Source organism: Pristiophorus japonicus, chromosome 1 (assembly GCF_044704955.1).
Source record: "Pristiophorus japonicus isolate sPriJap1 chromosome 1, sPriJap1.hap1, whole genome shotgun sequence".
Classification (NCBI taxonomy): domain Eukaryota; kingdom Metazoa; phylum Chordata; class Chondrichthyes; family Pristiophoridae; genus Pristiophorus; species Pristiophorus japonicus.
The window spans coordinates 380,773,882-380,797,738 of record NC_091977.1 but is presented as its reverse complement, the minus strand read 5'-3'; positions in this window follow the sequence as shown (position 1 = coordinate 380,797,738).

Sequence of the window (23,857 nt, the reverse complement as noted above, 5' to 3'; positions counted from 1 at the left end):
TACAGACCGGTCAGCCTGACATCGGTAGTGGGTAAAATGATGGAATCAATTATTAAGGATGTCATAGCAGTGCATTTGGAAAGAGGTAATATGATAGGTCCAAGTCAGCATGGATTTGTGAAAGGGAAATCATGCTTGACAAATCTTCTGGAATTTTTTGAGGATGTTTCCAGTAGAGTGGACAAGGGAGAACCAGTTGATGTGGTATATTTGGACTTTCAGAAGGCTTTCGACAAGGTCCCACACAAGAGATTAATGTGCAAAGTTAAAGCACATGGGATTGGGGGTAGTGTGCTGACATGGATTGAGAACTGGTTGTCAGACAGGAAGCAAAGAGTAGGAGTAAATGGGGACTTTTCAGAATGGCAGGCAGTGACTAGTGGGGTACTGCAAGGTTCTGTGCTGGGGCCCCAGCTGTTTACACTGTACATTAATGATTTAGACGAGGGGATTAAATGTAGTATCTCCAAGTTTGCGGATGACACTAAGTTGGGTGGCAGTGTGAGCTGCAAGGAGGATTCTATGAGGCTGCAGAGCGACTTGGATAGGTTAGGTGAGTGGGCAAATGCATGGCAGATGAAGTATAATGTGGATAAATGTGAGGTTATCCACTTTGGTGGTAAAAACAAAGAGACAGACTATTATCTGAATGGTGACAGATTAGGAAAAGGGCAGGTGCAAAGAGACCTGGGTGTCATGGTACATCAGTCATTGAAGGTTGGCATGCAGGTACAGCAGGCGGTTAAGAAAGCAAATGGCATGTTGGCCTTCATAGCGAGGGGATTTGAGTACAAGGGCAGGGAGGTGTTGCTACAATTGTACAGGGCCTTGGTGAGGCCACACCTGGAGTATTGTGTACAGTTTTGGTCTCCTAACCTGAGGAAGGACATTCTTGCTATTGAGGGAGTGCAGCGAAGGTTCACCAGACTGATTCCCGGGATGGCGGGACTGACCTATCAAGAAAGACTGGATCAACTGGGCTTGTATTCACTGGAGTTCAGAAGAATGAGAGGGGACCTCATAGAAACGTTTAAAATTCTGACGGGGTTAGATAGGTTAGATGCAGGAAGAATGCTCCCAATGTTGGGGAAGTCCAGAACCAGGGGACACAGTCTAAGGATAAGGGGGAAGCCATTTAGGACCGAGATGAGGAGGAATTTCTTCACCCAGAGAGTGGTGAACCTGTGGAATTCTCTACCACAGAAAGTTGTTGAGGCCAATTCACTAAATATATTCAAAAAGGAATTAGATGAAGTCCTTACTACTAGGGGAATCAAGGGGTATGGTGAGAAAGCAGGAATGGGGTACTGAAGTTGCATGTTCAGCCATGAACTCATTGAATGGCGGTGCAGGCTAGAAGGGCCGAATGGCCTACTCCTGCACCTATTTTCTATGTTTCTATGTCTATGTTTCTATCCCATTAGTCACTGTTTGCCAATCGGAAAATGACCCATTTATCCCGACTCTCTGTTTTCTGTTAGTTAACCAATCGCCAACCCTGTCAACCTTTATCTTGTGCAGTAACCTTTTATGTGGCACCTTATTGAATGCCTTCTGGAAATCCAAATACACCACATCCACTGGTTCCCCCTTATCCACCCTGTTTGTTACATCCTCAAAGAACTCCAGCAAATTTGCCAAACATGATTTCCCTTTCATAAAGCCATGCTGACTCTGCTTGATTGAATTATGCTTTTACAAATGTACCGCTACTTCTTCCTTAATAATGGACTCCTGCATTTTCCCAACGACAGATGGTAGGCTAACTGGTCTACAGTTTCCAGCTTTTTGTCTGGCTCCTTTTTTAAATAGGGGCTTTACATTTGCAGTTTTCCAATCCGCTGGGACCGCTTCAGAATCCAGGGAATTTTTGTAACCAATGCATCCACTATCTCTGCAGCCACCTCTTTTAAGACCCTAGGATGTCCGCCTTTAGTCCCATTATTTTACCGAGTATTACTTCATTAGTGATCGTGATTGTATTAAGTTCCTCCCTCCCTATAGCCCCCTGATTATCCACTATTGGAATGTTTTTAGTGTCTTTTACCATGAAGAACGATACAAAATATTTGTTCAATGTCTCTGCCATTTCCCTGTTCTCCATTATTAATTCCCCAGTCTCATCCTCTAAGGGACCAACATTTACTTTAGCCACTCTTTTGCTTTTTATGTGCTTATGGAAACTCTTACTATCTGTTTTTATATTTCGTGCTAATTTACTTTCATAATCTATCTTCCCTCTCTTTATCATTTTTTTAGTCGTTCTTTGCTGGCTTTTAAAAATTTTCTTATCCTCTGGCTTCCCACTAGTCTTGGCCACATTGTATGCCATTGTTTTCAATTTGATACCATCCCTTATTTCCTTAGTTAGCCATGGATGATTATCGCTTCTCTTACAGTCTTTCCTTCTCATTAGGATATATTTATGTTGCGAGTTATGAAATATCTCCTTAAATGTCTGCCATTGCTCATCGACTGTCCCACACTTTAATGTATTTTCCCGGTCTACTTTAGCCAACTCTGTCCTCATACCTTTGTAGTCTACTTTATTTAAGCTGCGGACCCTGGTTTACGAACCAACTTTCTAACCCTCCAACTGAATTTGAAGTTCAACCATATTATGTTCACTCATTCCTAGAGGATCCTTTACTACAAGATCATTTAGTAATCATTTCACATTACCCATGTCAACGGGGTTGGTTGAGGTGGACCTCCACCTGTCCACAACTGCTTCCTTCTATTATGGGTGTGTTTACACTATTAAGAGAAAAATAGGAAGAGTTCAGACCGGGTTTCTCTGCTGCTGTGACACATATGCCTGCCAGAGTAAAATAGGTGATACTGTGTGAATGTCATTGTTGCTTCCGTTCAATCTGTTTGGATGTTGCATGTGCTTAATCAGTATTTGTTCGCAGATTTGAGGCATCTAACATAGGGGCTGTAAGTGATCTTTCAGAAACACATAGCAGCAGTTGGAGTGTATTGCGAGGGACGATGTGAATAATAGGGTTAACGTGTATGGATCATCAAAAGCCAATGGGTGCTGAAGTAAACCTTCATAAGAACATAAGCAATAGGAGCAGGGGTAGGCCATAGGGCCCCTCGAGCCTGCTCCGCTATTTAATACGTTCATGGCAGATCCGATCATGGACTCAAGTCCACTTCCCTGCCCACTCTCCATAACCCCTTATTCCCTTATCATTTAAGAAACTGTCTATTTCTGTCTTAAATTTATTCAATGTCCCACCCTCCACAGCTCTTTGAGGCAGCAAATTTCACAGACTTACAACGCTCTGAGAGAAGAAATTTCTCCTCATCTCTGTTTTAAATGGGCGGCCCCTTATTCTAAGATCATGCCCTCTAGTTCTAGTCTTCCCCATCAGTGGAAACATCCTCTCTGCATCCACCTTGTCAAGCCCCCTCATAATCTTATACATTTTGATAAGATCACCTCTCATTCTTCTTAATTCCAATGAGTAGAGGCCCAACTTACTCAACCTTTCCTCATAAGTCAACCCCCTCATCTCTGGAATCAACCGAGTGAACCTTCTCTGAACTGCCTCCAAAGCAAGTATATCCTTTTGTAAATATGGAAACCAAAACTGCACGTAGTATTCCAGGTGTGGCCTCACCAATACCCTGCAGCAAGACTTCCCTGCTTTTATACTCCATCCACTTTGCAATAAAGGCCAAGATTCCATTGGCCTTCCTGATCACTTGCTGTACCTGCATACGAACTGTTGTGTATCTGTAAAGCATGCACTTCCATGTTCCACCACCAGGGAGTGCATTCCCTGAAGTCCCAAGGGATCCCAGCATCCTTTGAGAGCACTGTTTATAAGCTGGCCCCTAAGGCCTGTTCCTCACTCTGGAGTGTCTTAATAAAGACTGAGGTCACTGTTACTTTAACCTCCTTGTGTGCAGTCTCATCTGTGTTAGGGACGCAACAACTGACGACGATTATACGAATACAACGCAAAGATGCAGCAAACCACAGGCATCCTGGAGAAGTTCTCAGAGGATGAGGACTGGGAAGCCTATGTCGAACGGCTAGACCAGCACGTTGTAGCCAATGAGCTGGATGGAGAAGGAAGCGCTGCAAAAAGGAGAACGATCCTCCTCACGATTTGTGGGGCACCGACCTACAGCCTCATGAAGAATCTTCTGACTCAGGTGAAACACACAGGTAAGTTGTATGAGGAGCTGAGTACACTGGTTCGGGAGCATCTTAACCCGAGGGAGAGTGTGCTGATGACGAGATATCGGTTCGACACGTGCCAGCGATCTGAAGGTCAGGAAGTGGTGAGATACGTCACCGAGCTAAAGCGGCTTGCAGGACAATGTGAGTTTGATGGCTACCTGGAGCAAATGCTCAGAGACTTTTTTGTACTGGGCATTGGCCACGAGACCATCCTTCGAAAACTTTTGATTGTAGAGACACCGACCCTCAGTAAGGCCATTGCGATAGCACAGGCGTTTATATCCACCAGTGATAACACCAAACAAATCTCTCAGCACACAAGTGCTCGCAACGTTCATAAATTAACTGGAACTGTGTTTGCGAGCAGAAATGTACAGGGCAGAAACCACGAGTCTGCAACTGCCAGCAGGCCTCAGGTGACCCAGATAACTCAGAGTCCGCAACAAAGGACTAATGCAAGGCAATTCACACCTTGTTGGCATTGTGGAGACTTCCATTCAGCCTATTCATGCCGCTTCAAAGGGCATGTTTGCAAGAACTGTGGAACAATGGGGCACTTCCAACGAGCTTGCAGATGAGCTGCAAGCTCTGCAAAACCTGCTAACCACCACGTGACAAGGAAGATCAGTCCATGGTGGATCAAAGCAATTTCGAGCCTCAGAGAGAGGAGGCAGATGCTGAAGTACTTGGGATGCACACATTTTCGATGAAGTGTCCACCTATAATGCTAAATGTAAAATTGAATGGCTTACCCGTAGCCATGGAACTGGACACTGGCGCTAGCCAATCCATTATGAGCAAAAAGATGTTTGAGAGACTGTGGTGCAACAAAGCACTCAGACCAGCCCTGAGCCCCATCCACACGAAACTGAGAACGTACACCAAAGAGCTTATCACTATCCTGGGCAGCACCATGGTTATGGTGCACGAACTGCCACTCTGGATTGTCCCGGGTGATTTCCCTACACTGCTTGGAAGAAGCTGGCTGGGTAAAATCCGTTGGAACTGGGATGACATCTGAGCGCTATCACATGTCAATGAGGCCTCATGTACCCAGGTTCTGAACACATTTCCTTCCCTTTTTGAGCCTGGCATTGGAAACTTTTGCGGGGCGAAGGTGCGGATCCACTTGGTCCCAGAGGCACGACCCATTCACCACAAGGCGCGAGCGGTACCTCACATGATGAGGGAGAGAGTGGAAATCGAGCTGGACAGGTTGCAACGCGAGGGCATCATCTCCCCAGTGGAATTCAGTGAGTGGGCCAGCCCGATTGTTCCAGTACTCAAAAGTGATGGCACGGTCAGGATTTTCGGCGATTATAAAGTAACTATGAATGGTTTCTCGCTACAGGACCAATACCCGCTACCTAAGGCAGACGACCTATTTCGACGCTAGTAGGAAGCATGACGTTCACCAAGCTCGACCTGACTTCGGCCTACATGACGTAGGAGCTGGAGGAGCCTTCGAAGGACCTCACGCACAAGGGACTGTTCATCTACAACAGATGCCCGTTTGGAATTCGGTCAGCTGCAGCGATCTTCCAGAGAAACATGGAGAGCCTATTGAAGTCGGCACCACGCACGGTGGTTTTTCAGGATGATATATTGGTCACGGGTCAGGACACTGTCGAGCACCTACAAAACCTGGAGGAAGTCCTCCAGTGACTGGATCGCGTAGGGCTGCGGCTGAAGAGGTCAAAATGCATCTTCGTGGCAACAGAAGTGGAGTTTTTGGGGAGAAAGATCACGGCGGACGGCATTCGGCCCACAGATGCCAAGACAGAGGCTATCAGGAATGCACACAGGCCACAGAACGTCACGGAGCTGCGGTCGTTCCTGGGGCTCCTCAACTATTTTGCTAACTTCCTACCGGGGTTAAGCACCCTCTTAGAGCCCCTACATGTGTTTTTGCGTCAAGGTGAGAACTGGGTATGGAGAAAAAAACAAGTAATTGCTTTTGAGAAAGCCAGAAACATTTTATGCTCCAACAAGCTGCTTGTACTGTATAACCCGTGTAAAAGACTTGTGCTAGCATGTGATGCGTCGTCGTACAGAATCGGGTGTGTATTACAACAAGCTAACGTTGCAGTGAAGTTGCAACCTGTCGCTTATGCCTCCAGGAGCTTGTCTAAGGCCGAGAGGGCCTACAGCATGATTGAGAAAGAGGCATTTGCGTGTGTGTTCGTGGTAAAGAAAATGCATCAGTACCTGTTTGGCCTCAAATCTGAGCTGGAAACCAATCACAAGCCCCTCATATCCCTGTTCACTGAAAACAAGGTAATAAATACTAATGCCTCAGCCCGTATACTAGCGTATAACTATACCATCCGCCACAGGCCAGGCACCGAGAACTGTGCGGATGCTCTCAGTCGGCTACCATTGCGCACCACGGGGGTGGAAATGGCGCAGCCCGCAAACTTGTTGATGGTGGCGCAGCCCACAGACTTGTTGATGGTCATGGAAGCGTTTGAAAATTATAAGTCACCTGTCGCGGCCCGCCAGATTAGGACTTGGACCAGCCAAGATCCTCTGCTGTCTCGAGTAAAAAACTGTGTACTGCATGGGAGCTGGGCCATCATCCCCGTTGAAATGCAAGAGCTAATCAAGCCATTCCAGCGACAAAAGGACGAGCTGTCCATTCAGGCAGACTGCCTGTTGTGGGGTAACAGCGTAGTGCTACCCAAAAAGGGCAGGGAGACGTTCATCTCGGATCTCTACAGCACGCACCTGGGTATAGTAATGATGAAAGCGATAGCCAGATCCCACCTGTGGTGACCCGGTATCGACTCTGAATTAGAGTCCTGTGTACGGCAATGCATTGTGTGTGCTCAGTTGAGCAACGCGCTCAAAGAGGCACCACAAAGTTTGTGGTTCTGGCCGTCCAGACCATGGTCAAGGATTCATGCCGACGACGCGGGCCCATTTCTCGGTAAAATGTTCCTGGTGGTTGTGGATGCTTTTTCAAAATGGATTGAATGTGAAATAATGTCGGGAAGCACCGCCACCGCCACCATTGAAAGCCTGAGGGCCATGTTTGCCACCCACGGCCTGCCTGACATACTGGTCAGTGACAACGGGCCATGTTTCACCAGTGCCGAATTTAAAGAATTCATGACCTGCAATGGAATCAAACATGTCACCTCGGCCCCGTTTAAACCAATCTCCAATGGGCAGGCAGAGCCAGCAGTACAAACAATCAAACAGAGCCTTAAACGAGTCACAGAAGGCTCACTCCAAACCCGCCTGTCCCGAGTACTGCTCAGCTACCGCACGAGATCCCATTTGCTCACAGGGGTTCCCCCGGCTGAGCTACTCATGAAAAGGACACTTAAAACCAGACTCTCGCTGGTTCACCCCAACCTGCATGATCAGGTAGAGAGCAGGCGGCAGCAACAAAATGTAAACGATGGTCGCGCCACTGTGTCACGGGAAATTGATCTGAATGACCCTGTGTATGTGCTAAACTATGGACATAGTCCCAAGTGGATCGCGGGCACGGTGATAGCTAAAGAAGGGATTAGGGTGTTTGTAGTCAAACTAGACAATGGACAAATTTGCAGAAAGCACCTGGACCAAACGAGGCTGCGGTTCACAGACTGCCCTGAACAACCCACAGCAGACACACCACCTTTTTCGAGCCCACAACACACACCCAAAGGATCAACGACACCACCCCGGACCAGGAAATCGAACCCATCACGCCCAACAGCCCAGCAAGGCCAGGCTCACCTCGCAGCCCTGCAGGGGCAACAACACGCCAGCCCAGCGAGGGCACAGCCAACACACCAGAACAGACATTTGTACCGAGGTGGTCCACCAGGTAAAGAAAGGCTCCCAACCGCCTCACCTTGTAAATAGTTTTCTCTTTGACTTTGGGGGGAGTGATGTTGTGTATCTGTAAAGCATGCACTCCCATGTTCCGCCACCAGGGATCGCATCCCCTGAAGTCCCAAGGGATCCCAGCATTCCTTGGGAGCACTGTATATAAGCCGGCCCCTAAGGCCTGTTCCTCACTCTGGAGTGTCTTAATAAAGACTGAGGTCACTGTTACTTTAACCTCCCTGTGTGCAGTCTCATCTGTGTTAGGAACACAACACTAACCTTTTGAGTTTCATGCACAAATACCCCCGGGTCCTGCTGTACTGCAGCACTTTGCAATCTTTCTCCATTTAAATAATAACTTGCTCTTTGATTTTTCCTGCCAAAGCGCATGACCTCATCTTTATTTTGCATTGTGATAGCCACCCCACAGAGTGTTGAGAGGGACCATATACATGACAAACTTCACATAGTGTGTGAGATTAATGTTAGAAGTCATGAAGGCATACACAGATGCAAATTATACTCACCCTGATGTGCTTGTAAGGTCATTCCACTTTTTTTGGTACTGTGTGCCAGTCCTGGGCACAGTGTCTGCAGCAGACACCTCCTGTGCTACCTCCCTCCATACTCCCTTAAACACTGGAGGAAGTGGTCTGGTTCCCCCAGCAAGATGGAGTGAGGCCCACCTCCTCTCCACTACGTGGACTAAGGCTTAATTTGCATTATGGCTGAAGTGCCTGGCAAGCTGCCTTCCCTCCTGGTCCTGCATCTCAGCAGAAGTGGCTGAAGTTGGGCGGTTTATATGCGCATGCAGGCAGAAAGCTGCCACACCCTGCATTCGCGTTTGCGACTGGAAAAGAAAAAAAAAATTCACTGTGCATGCGCAAAATGACCACCTCCTTCAACGCCAAAAGTTTCGGCTCAGGAGCATAAAGTCAGGCGTGCAACGTCTAACTTAGTGCCACGTTCTGCCAGATGACTTTTTGCCGAAACTTCCAGTTGAAGGCGAAAACTATTTTCAGTCGCAAACCTTAATGCCCTGCCGCGATTAACGCCCCGAAATCCAAAAAGCCGCAAATCCAGCCCCGGTATTTCTCCTTCTCTTTATGATATGTCTGATATTTCAGAAGGAAATAGTTCAATAAAATTCCAAAAGGCCAGTAATACTGACACAGGTTCTGGATATAGTCGCAAGCTCTGTTCTGGAGACATGTCAATGCTGCTATTTCCCTTCTGATACCTTACATGCTACATTCTTCCTAATATTTCTCTGTTTCAGTACAGTATTTTTTGCATGTACTCTTAACAACTGCAGGTTGAACCTCCCCTTATCCAGAACTCCCTTATCCTGAAGCACCCTCATCCAGAACTATTCCCAGCCACTGGGTGCAGAACTCTGACATGAACAAATTGAACAAATTGAAGTCTTTCCTCGCTGCCATCTCCCGCAATCGCTGGCCTGACCCCGTGATAGAAACATAGAAACATAGAAAATAGGTGCAGGAGCAGGCCATTCAGCCCTTCTAGCCTGCACCGCCATTCAATGAGTTCATGGCTGAACATGAAACTTCAGTAACCCCTTCCTGCTTTCTCGCCATACTCCTTGATCCCCCGAGTAGTAAGGACTTCATCTAACTCCCTTTTGAATATATTTAGTGAATTGGCCCCAACCACTTTCTGTGGCAGAGAATTCCACAGGTTCACCACTCTCTGGGTGAAGAAGTCTCTCCTCATCTCGGTCCTAAATGGCTTACCCCTTATCCTTAGACTGTGACCCCTGGTTCTGGACTTCCCCAACATTGGGAACATTCTTCCTGCATCTAACCTGTCTAAACCCGTCAGGACTTTAAACGTTTCTATGAGGTCCCCTCTCACTCTTCTGAACTCCAGTGAATACAAGCCCAGTTGATCCAGTCTTTCTTGATAGGTCAGTCCCACCTTCCCGGGAATCAGTCTGGTGAATCTTCGCTGCACTCCCTCAATAGCAAGAATGTCCTTCCTCAAGTTAGGAGACCAAAACTGTACACAATACTCCAGGTGTGGCCTCACCAAGGCCCTGTACAACTGTAGCAACACCTCCCTGCCCCTGTATTCAAATCCCCTCGCTATGAAGGCCAACATGCCATTTGCTTTCTTAACCGCCTGCTGTACCTGCATGCCAACCTTCAATGACTGATGTACCATGACACCCAGGTCTCGTTGCACCTTCCCTTTTCCTAATCTGTCACCATTCAGATAATAATCTGTCTCTCTGTTTTTACCACCAAAGTGGATAACCTCACATTTATCCACATTATACTTCATCTGCCATGCATTTGCCCACTCATCTAACCTATCCAAGTCGCTCTGCAGCCTCACAGCATTCTCCTCGCAGCTCACACTGCCACCCAACTTAGTGTCATCCGCAAATTTGGAGATACTACATTTAATCCCCTCGTCTAAATCATTAATGTACAATGTAAACAGCTGGGGCCCCAGCACAGAACCTTGCGGTACCCCACTAGTCACTGCCTGCCATTCTGAAAAGTACCCATTTACTCCTACTCTTTGCTTCCTGTCTGACAACCAGTTCTCAATCCACGTCAGCACACTACCCCCAATCCCATGTGCTTTAACTTTGCACATTAATCTCTTGTGTGGGACCTTGTCAAAAGCCTTCTGAAAGTCCAAATATACCACATCAACTGGTTCTCCTTTGTCCACTTTACTGGAAACATCCTCAAAAAATTCCAGAAGATTTGTCAAACATGATTTCCCCTTCACAAATCCATGCTGACTTGGACCTATCATGTCACCATTTTCCAAATGCGCTGCTATGACATCCTTAATAATTGATTCCATCATTTTACCCACTACTGAGGTCAGGCTGACCGGTCTATAATTCCCTGTTTTCTCTCTCTCTCCTTTTTTAAAAAGTGGGGTTACATTGGCTACCCTCCACTCGATAGGAACTGATCCAGAGTCAATGGAATGTTGGAAAATGACTGTCAATGCATCCGCTATTTCCAAGGCCACCTCCTTAAGTACTCTGGGATGCAGTCCATCAGGCCCTGGGGATTTATCGGCCTTCAATCCCATCAATTTCCCCAACACAATTTCCCGACTAATAAAGATTTCCCTCAGTTCCTCCTCCCTACTAGACCCTCTGACCCCTTTTATATCCGGAAGGTTGTTTGTGTCCTCCTTAGTGAATATTGAACCAAAGTACTTGTTCAATTGGTCTGCCATTTCTTTGTTCCCCGTTATGACTTCCCCTGATTCTGACTGCAGGGGACCTACATTTGTCTTTACTAACCTTTTTCTCTTTACATACCTATAGAAACTTTTGCAATCCGCCTTAATGTTCCCTGCAAGCTTCTTCTCGTACTCCATTTTCCCTGCCCTAATCAAACCCCTTGTCCTCCTCTGCTGAGTTCTAAATTTCTCCCAGTCCCCAGGTTCGCTGCTATTTCTGGCCAATTTGTATGCCATTTCCTTGGCTTTAATACTATCCCTGATTTCCCTAGATAGCCACGGTTGAGCCACCTTCCCTTTTTTATTTTTACGCCAGACAGGAATGTACAATTGTTGTAATTCATCCATGCGGTCTCTAAATGTCTGCCATTGCCCATCCACAGTCAACCCCTTAAGTATCATTCGCCAATCTATCCTAGCCAATTCACGCCTCATACCTTCAAAGTTACCCTTCTTTAAGTTCTGGACCATGGTCTCTGAATTAACTGTATCATTCTCCATCCTAATGCAGAATTCCACCATATTATGGTCACTCTTCCCCAAGGGGCTAATTAGTCCTCTCTCATTACACAACACCCAGTCTAAGATGGGCTCCCCCCTAGTTGGTTCCTCGACATATTGGTCTAGAAAACCATCCCTTATGCACTCCAGGAAATCCTCCTCCACCGTATTGCTTCCAGTTTGGCTAGCCCAATCTATGTGCATATTAAAGTCACCCATTATAACTGCTGCACCTTTATTGCATGCACCCCTAATTTCCTGTTTGATGCCCTCCCCAACATCACTACTACTGTTTGGAGGTCTGTACACAACTCCCACTAACGTTTTTTGCCCTTTGGTGTTCTGCAGCTCTACCCATATAGATTCCACATCATCCAAGCTAATGTCTTTCCTAACTATTGCATTAATCTCCTCTTTAACCAGCAATGCTACCCCACCTCCTTTTTCTTTTATTCTATCCTTCCTGAATGTTGAATACCCCTGGATGTTGAGTTCCCAGCCCTGATCATCCTGGAGCCACGTCTCCGTAATCCCAATCACATCATATTTGTTAACATCTATTTGCACAGTTAATTCATCCACCTTATTGCGGATACTCCTTGCATTAAGACAGAAAGCCTTCAGGCTTGTTTTTTTAACACCCCTCGCTTCCCCCCCCCACCCCGCCCCTATGACCTCTGCTGCACTCCCAGCCCCAAACCAGCCCCGATATCCCCTTGTTCAGTACTTGTACCATCCAATTTAATGTAACCACCCCTCGTCTGGAAAAATCCCTTATCCAGAACAAGCCAGGTCCCGAGGGTGCCGGATAAGGGAGGTTCAACCTGTTTTATTTTCTTGCGTGTTCATTATAGTGGGGGTAATTTTCAACTTCACTATCTGGACATTAAGCTGGCAGAGCAGATCAATCCACCAGATTTCTGCAACCCACCAGATTTTCAGCCCATTGAATTCATACTTTCTCACAAAAAATTTGCTCAAATTTCTTCATAAGAGTTTTTCTAGTTGTCATCGAGCCATGTCCCTCCAAAATTGTACAACTCACAACTGGATTGCAAACTTTCTTATATTGATACCAATTAAATGACTCATTGGCTGCAAGAGATTATTAAAAGATCATTATTACAGGTGTGTTGTGATTGACCGCTATTGTTTCATTCTCACAACTGAAATTGCGTTCTCAGCAATCACAAGTATTAAAACTCTGCATTCCCACAATTTTGTTAGTGGGTTGTAAATTACAATGGAAAACTGGCATTTCATCATTATTTTTTAAATTAAGGAAAAATTGGCTCCAGATGGTCCCAAAGAAGGTTGCAGATTGTGTATCACAGTGTCTTCATAGCAATATCAGCAATAAAACTATCATCGGTGTGACTTTCATGGTTGAATTTATTGTTGCAGTCATCTAATAAAAGTAATTATAAATCAGGAGGTGTATTAATCTTAGAGATGAAAAATTAGAGAGGAAGTGTTACCATGGAGCGGGTGCTGCCTTGCCAAAATCTGGCAACACTAGTAGAGAAAGAACCTGCATTTATATAGTGCCTTACACATCCTCAGGATGTCCAAAGCGCTTAACACCCAATGAAGTACTTTTCAAGTATAGTCACCATTGTAATGTAGCCAAACACAGCAACAATTTTGCATACAGCAAGGTCCCACAAACAGAAATGAGAAAAATTGCAAGATAATCTGTTCCAATGGTGTTGGTTGAGGGATATATGTTGACCAGGACAATTTCCCATCTCTTCTTCAAATAGTGCAATGATATCTTTTAGGTCCACCTAAAAGGTCAGATGGGCTTCCATTTAATGTCTCACCTGAAAGGCAACACCTGCGACAGTGCAGCATTCTTTCAGTACTGCACTTGCTAGCCAAAATTTAATTCTCAAGTCTCTGGATTCTGGCTTCAACCCACAACCTTCTGGTTTAGAAACAAAAGCATTCCCACTGAACCAAGCCTGACACTCTCATGGCAGAATAAATCATGCTATTTCCAGAAAGAGTGATAGTGTCTGAAGTAAATGAAGGTGCTTGGCCCCCAATATCAGAGCATCACTCTTTATTATTTTTCAATTATGCTGTTTCACTACTGTGGGTCATTTCAAAATGTTCCTTGGTAAATAAATGGTATTTTCAATGTACATGGCTAGCATGTATTCCCTGGCTTCACAAGGGTTTGGTTCATTCAGAATGGTGGAGTGTTTTCTGGAGGTATTGCCACATTGGAAATTGGGTCACAAATACGTAGCCTTAACACATGAGAGAGATGCCATTTCTTTCCTTTCCAAGATAGGTATGGGTGCTTTTAATTTATATATAACAGGGTCTGTGAGTCCCATAACACTGGTATGACCATTGCTTAGCTGTTGGATGGGTCAAATTAAATATGTACAAGTGACAAGGTGTAAGGGTGTGGTCCCTATGAGGGGGTCAGGTTCCCTTCTGACCAACTTGAACAGTTCGAATCGCTCCCACTCCCTTGGGTTCTAGACTCTGGATTTATTTGGGGGATGTGACAAAATGCAAAGGACACTGGTTTGATGCAAAAGAACTTCGATTTTTATTACAGTCAAGAAAATACAAACTTATAATTACTCTAATAAGGAAGTACAATGTCAAAACTTATTCAAACTTATGAAAGAACAATACCTTACACGCTCAGAGGGGGTTGCAATAGCTTATGACTCTAACAGAGAATAATACATCACATATTCAAAGGATGTTACAGTAGAATTACACCTCCCACCTCCCAATACTTAATCCTAGCTAGATTGGACTCCAGGGCAGGCAGGGACTATGCTTACCAATCCTTTTTGACAGTTAGCGGTAGATCGCGGTTTCAGGGTTCGCTGGATGCAGTAGGGTCTGCTTGCCGTACCCCGAATGTCGGAGAAGACTTCTTGCTGCACAATCTTCAGTTGGGTTGAGTCCGCTGATGCGGTGAGGCGCGTTTTAGATCTATGGGGTAAGTACCAGATTTTCTTTGTTAGAAATAGGTTTCTACAGTCTTTTAGGTAATGCTTTACCCGTTGGTAGGTCAGGATTAGATTGTAGAGTGGAAACTTTTCGATTCTTCAGTTTTTTCCCATTGGAGTTTTGTTTCCAGTTAGGTCAATCGTGGTGGTTTTCTGTTGATACCACGTTGGTTGTGGTCGGTTGCTGCCGCGATGGTGATGTTCTTCCTTCCTTCAGGACTTCAGGACTTCTAGGCTGGAGAAGTTAGTTTACAACTGTCGTGTTGGTTTCTCTCCTTGTCTTGATGGCATACTCGCAGTATAGCACCTGATGTAGTATGGCATACCCTCTGTTGAAATAGGGTGCCAGTTATAACGTTTGAATGGTTCTAATCTTGGCACCATATCTGTTCAGAAGTCTTTGTTTAAATTTGGCGGGCTTGGCTCTTCTTTGTAATATTTTTGGCGGGCTCGTTAAAAGTTGATATGTCTTGGGTGGGTTGATGTTTGAAAACTGCTTCCTGATGGAAATATTAGTTTGGTAATTGCAATGTCCTTTTGTGCTCAGTTTTTCACATACAGGCTAGATTGGGCCTCTTTGTGATGTATATGCTGAAATGGTTTTCCAGTTTCAAATTGATGGGTAGCTATCTCTGGGCCATTTTGTAATGCTAATGTCTCTTGTGGAGAAGGATTCTCGAATACCCATTTCTCCAGACAGGTTACTTTAGTCCTCACACCCAGATAGTCTCATTTAATCAGGTTGTCTCATGTTAGTCCTTTTCGGCCTGCCTACAGCCTTGAATGTGTCTTTTAAAAATCCAAAATTCTATTAAAGTTCGTAGTTTCTTCCATAAGCACTTTAGGGTTCCAAACTTTTCGGTAGATAGTCCCAAATTTAATTTCCTATCGATGAGCCCAAACACTGCAGGGGGGGGGGTTCTTGTGAATTTTGCACCCCCCCTCAGTCCCCCCCTGTTGACACTCCACACTCTTGAGTGTCAATCAAGGTAAACAAAATTTCTGCTCCCGAGAGTCAACCTCCCCTGCATTTATACTAGCTAAACATTACCCTGCATCCTCCATTGAAATGCAATGCAATTATAGGCGAATGCAGTCATTATAATTCGTTACAGTATAGAGGGGGTATGATGTCCCTCTTTTATTCAATTTTCATAGTATAATAACAGTATACAGTCAAGCATAATTTAAGTAGAGTAAAATAAAAGTACATAGTCAAACACATTCTCAGATAACATAAAGGTCCATAGTCAATCACAATTTAAGTTCAGTGAAATAAAGGTACATAGTCAAAACATTTTAAGTGACACTCTTACAACACTCGAAATTTTTCGGTTTGCAGCAGGTAAAATCAAACACAAATTAAACATGGTAGTATGGTGTCACCCCTCCCTGCGCGATTCCCAAGTTCGGCCAAGGAGCGTACAGCACCCTTTGGTGCCTGACCTGACGGCCTTGACATTTCACTCGGCAAGTGAGACACCATAAGTAAAGAATAATCGCGAGTTGACAGATAACTAAAGTGTGGGAAGTGATTCGGATCCAGACTGGGACTTCTATATTTCTGAAAAGGTCCCACCAAGGCGGAATGGTGATCTCGAGAATCTTTTTCCCTATCTCAATTGTTTTCTGTTCTAGAGTATAGAAGTGTTCTTGTGAGATAATTACAGCTTTTAGCAGAGCGGTAAGATGTTCGGGTAGAGGGGGAATTGCATAGCCAAAATGTACAACATAATCCTGCAGGTTTGTGATGTTTTCCTTCACAGTGAGGTGGACAGTGGAGGGTTCAGGAATGGGGACAATCCGTTCCTGAGCCACTTGAACTGATGCCTCAGGTTTGAAGCAAAAACTGCTGTCACTCACCGGACACCAGAAGTGTCCATGTTGGTAGTGGGGTGCACTGGTGGTGACACACTATGTCCCACCCCCTTTGTATGTTACCTGTGGAGGGACCTGGTCTTGTGCCATTACCTCCATGGTACAGTTAATAGGCTGTGTCCCAGCAGCTTTAAACCCACTGTGACTTTGAATGGGCACTCAAGTGCTGGGGACACAGTATTACGTGTGCACCCCGGCTCCGGCACCCGGAGAGGTCAGTACCCGTTACAGCGTGCTCCCACTTTATGACATAGGGTGGGACCGCTGCGAAACGAATGTGTGCACCTCCCTGAATAACTCCAATGTTCTCCGCCCAGTATACCGGTGCAGGTCGGGCTGTCCCACCCATGACCGGCATCCTTAGTACTATTCCCATAATGGTGTGGTTAGATTTCCCACAGTCTACTGGGACAGGGTAGGCTTCAGAGGCTAGGCGGAGCTGGCACGGGCTTAGTGAATTGATGTATGGGTGGAGGGCTGCGAGGTGCTTGTTCCTGATCCAGGAGGGGACTAAACCTTGTTTTAAATCCTCCAGGTTGTTGCGGCCCTCGCCCAACAACCATGCCCCATACAGTCCGCACATCTCGTTCTGTGCAGCCTGGTCCAAAGCGTTTCTATCCTCCCGTATGAGTGCATTCACTGTCTGTGCATGTTTCTCCAGCTCAGCCACAATTTATTTTAAATGGACAGTCATAGCCTGGTCCTCGTGTAGTTCTGAACCTACTACTGTATTCTCCTGTTTCAGGATTTTCCTCAATTGGTTCTTTAAACTGTTTATCTGTGTTTGTAATTCTATGTCATCTAAGCTATTTATTACAGAGGATGCCGTATTGTAGGTACTGAAAACGTTGTTTATGATTCCCCTTCTAGATCTCCCCGAGCCCATGGTGTCCCTAGCATTTAGGGTGTATAGGTCTGCTTTGTCTTCATTTCCAAAGTCTAACATAAAATTTCTTGAACATGTCTCTAAGTAGGGCCTGGTACAGCAGCTCTGTTTCCTTCGGACACCATGCAGGTAGGTGTACCTTGGTAAGGTTTAAAGTTACTGAAGCTACTGCATAATGTACCTCCTGTACCACCTTTTCGGTCGGTGTCAATACTAATCTGTTCCCAGGTCCCTTGTTGGTGGTAGGACACCTTTCTATTACTGTGCATATTGGCGGGGTTGTGGGCAGGAGTTTCTTAATGTGTGCTCTTAGTTCGGTGGTGTTAATTGGGAGTGGGGAGTGTGGGACCGCGCACCCGTGTAGGCTAGAATCCCACCCCATCCCTTCTCCTTCATCTTGCCATTGCTTGGCGAAGGCGATCGATATGCCTGCAGGACAAATATTATCTGATCCCCACATGCAAACATAAATTCCTTGTTCGGATTCCCACCATTTGTCCCAACATACTTTTACTCCTCCCCGTGTCCCCGTGATGGTGCGGTACGTATCATGCGTCCTTGCTGAGTTTTCTGAGCCACCACCATCTTCCCAGGAGAATGTTTCCTTTGCAAGTCAAACATACACGTTTTCCCTCTGTAACACTGACTCGGGCAGCGAAGATCCATATCCGGGGGGGCATGGAACCTTCCTGGCTGGAGTAGCGGGTAGAATTAGATCCCAGCCACCCTGGCCATCTTCCCTTGTGGGCGTAAACGGCGAGTTCTTCCATGCCTGGGGTGCCACCCCTGGCGGTTACGATCGGTGCTCTTCCTCCTGAACACCCGTAAATGAGGAATTCTTCCACGTCTCCTCAGTTGCCACTGCTCATCCTTATCAGGGCGAGCAGAAATAGTATCCTTTCCATATTATTCTCTTTCCTGTAGGGACACATAAAACAGATTGTCTAGTCCTGAGAAAGTTCTCTGGCTTGATAAAGGTGACTGAGTTCCAATTTGGGCTCATAGTCTTTAATTGACTTGCTGTCTTATTTAGTTCCTTGTGGACTGATGTCTGCTTCTAACTTTTATCTCACAGCCATTTTACTCTTATCTTACCGGTGCTTCCTTAATAGCCATACCAGTAGATTCTTCTTATTCCCAGGGATTATCCGGCCTGTGCCTCTTTTAACCACTGCACAGGTAGATTTTCTCCTTACCCCAGTAACTACTACATACATACTTATTACACAGATCTTACACTATTTTAAATTACTCACTAAACATTCATACTTATTATTACACAGATCTTACACTATTCTAAATTACTACGAAACATTCTTAAATTCATATCACTATATATGTACATCTGCCACACGTCTCCGGGTGGCCAGGTTAATTCCTGCCTTCTTTCTTTCTTTTTCTTTCACTGGGTGTCCAGTGAGGTCGGTAATAGGTCGCCCTGCACCGCCGGACCCGGAGTGTCCTGACCGGACGTGGGTTTGAGTCTCACACTATCGGGGCAACGTCCCCTCCGGTGCTGCAGCATACCACTCCTTTGGGGGTGGCTGCCTGGTTCGTTTCTTCCCCTGGGGGTTCTGCTTGGTTGAGGGCTATGGGCTGGGGACTCTCACTTTGTGGCTGGTCCACCGCTATCCCTTTTGGGGGTCCCTTGTTGCCCGAGGCTACCGGCTGGGTGTCCCTGCTCGTGGGCTGGTCTCTGACCTTAGGTGCCCTTTTGCAGCTGGTCCCTTTCCCGGGGTTGAAACATTCAAATTGGAGCGCTGGTAACCACGATGTCTTTGGCCGTGGTCTGCGGGGAGTCCTTCTTAAGGCTCTGGCTGCTGGGGGTGCGTCCAAGTCCCAAATGATTGGGGGGACAGCTCCCCCAGTAACACAGTCCACCACCCCTCTAGGTATAGTCTGTGGGTCTGCCATGTTCCCTGTGGGATTTCCACAGTCAGAGGCTGTTGGCTGAGGGTCCCTGCCTTTAGTACGGTTTACAGGTTTTGGCTGTCTCTTATGTTTAGCTGCTGCCTCTGGGTTGAAAAGTTTACACTGACTTATGTGGAACCACTTTGTACGGCGGGGCAATTTTATGGCATAGACCATGTGGCTTGCCTTGTCAACAATGTGGTACGGTCCCATATACAGTGCCTCAAAGACACCTACTCTAGTGTAGTTCCTCATCATAACCTGGTCCCCTATTTCCCACTGATGGTGTTTGCGGGGCTCGAGCAGCAGTCGGTTGCTCCGATGCTGTTTTCCCATGTTGTTAGCAGCCTGCCTGTAAAGTCCTTACTCTACAGCATGAAACCACACGAGGCACATTCCAGGGACAAGGCCACTCTGTGACCTTAACTCTTTATTACAGGACTCCAGAAGTGATGACCCTGCGTGGGACCTCCCTTTATATACCTGAGTGATCAGGTAAGGAGTGTCTCCCATAAGTTCACCCCCTGTGGTCAAGGTGTGCATCTGAGTTGAGTGTATACAGTAATACAGTGGTGTTACATTGTAGTTACAAACATGACATCACCTTCCCCCCCGCCAAAGTCTTACTGGGATCATAGGTTCAGTCTTTCAGGTGGTCTATGCTCCCTCGTGGAGCGCCGCAGTTGGGGCTCTGGTTGTTGGACACTGACGTGAGTGTCTATCACCTGTGGTGATTCCGGCCTGTCCGGGCTGACCTCAGGGACTGTGCATCCTTCCGATTGCTCTTGTTGCTCGTTCACTGGCGGTAGTGTGAGCTCCATCTCATGGTCTTCTTCAGGTTCCTCCGTGTCCATGCTGAACCTTTTTTTACTTGGTCCAGATGCTTACGGCATATCTGGCCATTGTTGAGTTTTACCACGATGATCCTATTCCCCTCTTTGCCAATTACAGTACCCTCAAGCCATTTGGGCCCCATAGCGTGATTGAGGATCAATACAGGATAATTTATTTCTATACATCTCCCCCATGAATTACGGTCATGGTACTCGTTTTGTGACTTGCTCTTGCCCTCAACTATGTCGGTCAGGACTGGGTGGATGAGGGACAACCGGGTTTTGAGTGTCCGTTTCATGAGTAGCTCTGCGGGCGGGACCCCCGTAAGCGAGTGCGGCCGGGATCTATAGGCCATCAGGAGGCGCGATAGGCAGCATTGTAGGGAGGGTCCTTGAATCCTGAACATACCTTGCTTAATGATTTGGACTGCCCATTCCGCCGGGCCATTGGAGGCCAGCTTGAACTGTGCAATCCTGACATGGTTGATGCCATTGTCCAACATAAACTCCCGGAATTCATAGCTCGTGAAACACAGGCCATTGTCACTAACCAGGATGTCTGGCAAGCCATGGGTTGCAAATATCACACGTAGGCTTTCCACGGTGGTGGATGACGTGCATGAATTCAGGATGATGCACTCGATCCATTTCGAGTACGCATCTACTACAATGAGGAACATCTTCCCCATGAACGGGCCCGCGTAGTCAACATGAATGCATGACCATGGCTTGGTAGGCCAGGGCCATGGGCTGAGCGGGGCCTCCCTGGGGGCATTACCCAGCTGGGCACAGGTCGTTCACCTGCGAACACAGTGTTCCAGGTCTGAATCAATTCTGGGCCACCAAACGTGAGACCGGGCAACGGCCTTCATCATCACAATGCCTGGGTGCTCGCTGTGGAGTTCCCTGATGAATGCCTCCCTGCCCTTCTGGGCCATGACTACCCGGCTGCCCCATAATAGGCAGTCGGCTTGGATGGAGAGCTCATCCATCCGCCTATGGAACGGTCTGACCTCCTCAGGGCATGCTCCGTGTGCGGGCACCCAATTCCCAGTCAGGACAAATTTCTTAATCAAGGATAGGAGGGGATCTCTGTTTGTCCAGATTTTGATCTGGCGGGCTGTGATGGGGGAGCCTGCACGGTCAAAGGCATCGACAGCCATGACCATCTCAGTGCTTTGCTCAGCTACCCCCTCAGTGGTGGCCAGTGGGAGCCTGCTGAGTGCGTCAGCGCAGTTTTCAGTGCCGAACCGGTGCCGGATGGAGTAGTCATAAACAGCTAGCATGAGGGCCCACCGCTGTATGCGAGCTGATGCATTGGCATTGACAGCCTTGCTGTCTGACAACAGGGATGCGAGTGGCTTGTGGTCCGTCTCTAATTCAAACTTCTTACCGAAGAGGTACTGATGCATTTTTTTTACACATACACACATGCAAGTGCTTCCTTCTCGACCATGCCATATCCCTGTTCTGCTTGAGAGAGCGACCTGGAGGCATAAGCCACAGGTTGTAGCTGACCCTCAGCATTGCCCTGCTGCACACGCACCCAACCCCATAGGACGATGCATCACATGTCAAAACTAAACGTTTACAGGGGTCGTACAGGGTCAACAATTTGTTTGAACAAAGTAGGTTTCACGCCCGATCAAAAGCCCGTTCCTGACAGTCCCCCCAAAATCAATCGCAACCCTTACGCAGGAGCACGTGTAGCGGCTCCAACAACGTGCTCAAGTTCGGCAGAAAGTTCCCAAAATAGTTCAACATCCCAGGAATGAACGCAGCTCCGATGTGTTGCAGGGCCTGGGTGCTCGTCGAATCGCCTCTGTTTTGGATTCGGTGGGCCGAATCCCACCTGCAGCAACCCTCCTGCCCAGAAACTCAACCTCAGGAGCTAAAAACACACATTTAGACTTCTTGAGTCACAGACCTACCCTGGCCAGTCTGAGTAGCACCACCTCCAGGTTGTGGAGGTGTTCCTTGGTATCTCGACCCATGATGAGGATGTCGTACTGGAATACGATCGTTCCAGGAATGGATTTAAGCACGCTTTCCATGTTACGTTAAAAAATCGCGGCCGCTGATCGAATGCCAAACGGGCACCTGTTATACGCAAACAGTCCTTTGTGCATAGTGATGATGGAGAGTAGCTTGGATTCGTTGGCCAGTTCCTGGGTCATGTGGGCTGAAGTGAGGTCCAACTTTGTGAATAGCTTGCCACCTGCCAGCGTGGCGAAAAGGTCCTCCGCTCTTGGGAGCGGGTATTGGTATTGTAGGGACACCCGATTGATGGTGGCCTTGTAGTCGTCACAGATCCTGACAGAGCCATCCGCTTTTAGAACGGGAACGATGGGGCTCGCCCAGTTGCTGAATTCAACAGGCGAGATGGTGCCCTCTCGCAACAGCCGGTCCAATTCGCTCTTGATTTTTTTCCGCATCACATACGGCACCGCTCTGGCTTTGTGGTGCACGGGCCTGGCATCCAGGGTGATGTGTATCACTACTTTAGTGCCTTTGAAAGTCCCGATGCCCGGTTGAAATAGTGACTCGAATTGTTGTAGGACTTGTGAGCACCGAACTTCGCTCCACCGAGTTGCGTGAACATCCCCCCATTTCCAATTCATCTCGGCTAACCAGCTCCTCCCCAACAGAGCGGGACCATTGCCGGGACAATCCGGAGTGGCAGCCGGTTCATTAGCCCATTGCGTGTGACAGCCATCACTGCACTGTCTAGCACCGGAATGATTTCTTTGGTGTAAGTCCGTAATTGTGTCTCAATACGTTCTAATTTGGGTTTACTAGCTTTGAGTGGCCATAGCTTCTCGAATTGCTGAACACCCATGAGTGACTGGCTGGCCCCAGTGTCCAGCTCCATGCGTACTGGGATGCCGTTCAACAAAACCCTCATCATCATTGGTAGCGTTTTGGTGTATAACTGTGAATATTCGCCACATGGACCCGCTGAACCTCGGCGTCCATCGATTTGCCCAAACAGTCATCCTGCCTCACAGAACCCTCTTCTGGTCCCTCTGTCTCATATATCACTCTGGTTGCAGGTTTTCTACACATTCGAGCTAAATGGCCACTGAGATTGCAGTTTCTGCAGACAAAATGTTGGAATCTGCAAGATCTGGCTGAGTGTTTTCCCCCACACCTCCAGCATGAGTTAAAGTTTCCATTGTTGGGGACAAAGGAACTATGGCCAGGAATTCCGAGCTGACTGTCCCTTTGACTGCTCTTAAGTGGGTGTCAATGGCCCCATCCCGGGCCACATTGTCCACTGTGATGGCGTGAACGTCCGTTCAGCCTGCCATTGTCTCTGTTGAGATCCTGCTCTGGGATCTATTGCTGCCTGGTAAATGTCGGACTGCCCCTGCCTGCCTGCGGGGCTCTGAGTAGCATTGATGATGTTGACTGCCTGATCCATCGCCGCGTTAGAGGCAGAATTGCGCGCGTAAATCATTTTCGTCTCTTCCGCCCCCGCCATGAAAGTTTGAGCCAACAACGCTGCCGCTTCCAAGGTCAAGTCCTTGGTCTCAGTTAACTTGCGAAAAATTCCCGCATGACCGATACCCTCGATGAAGAAGTCCCTTAGCATCTACCCCCTGCAGGC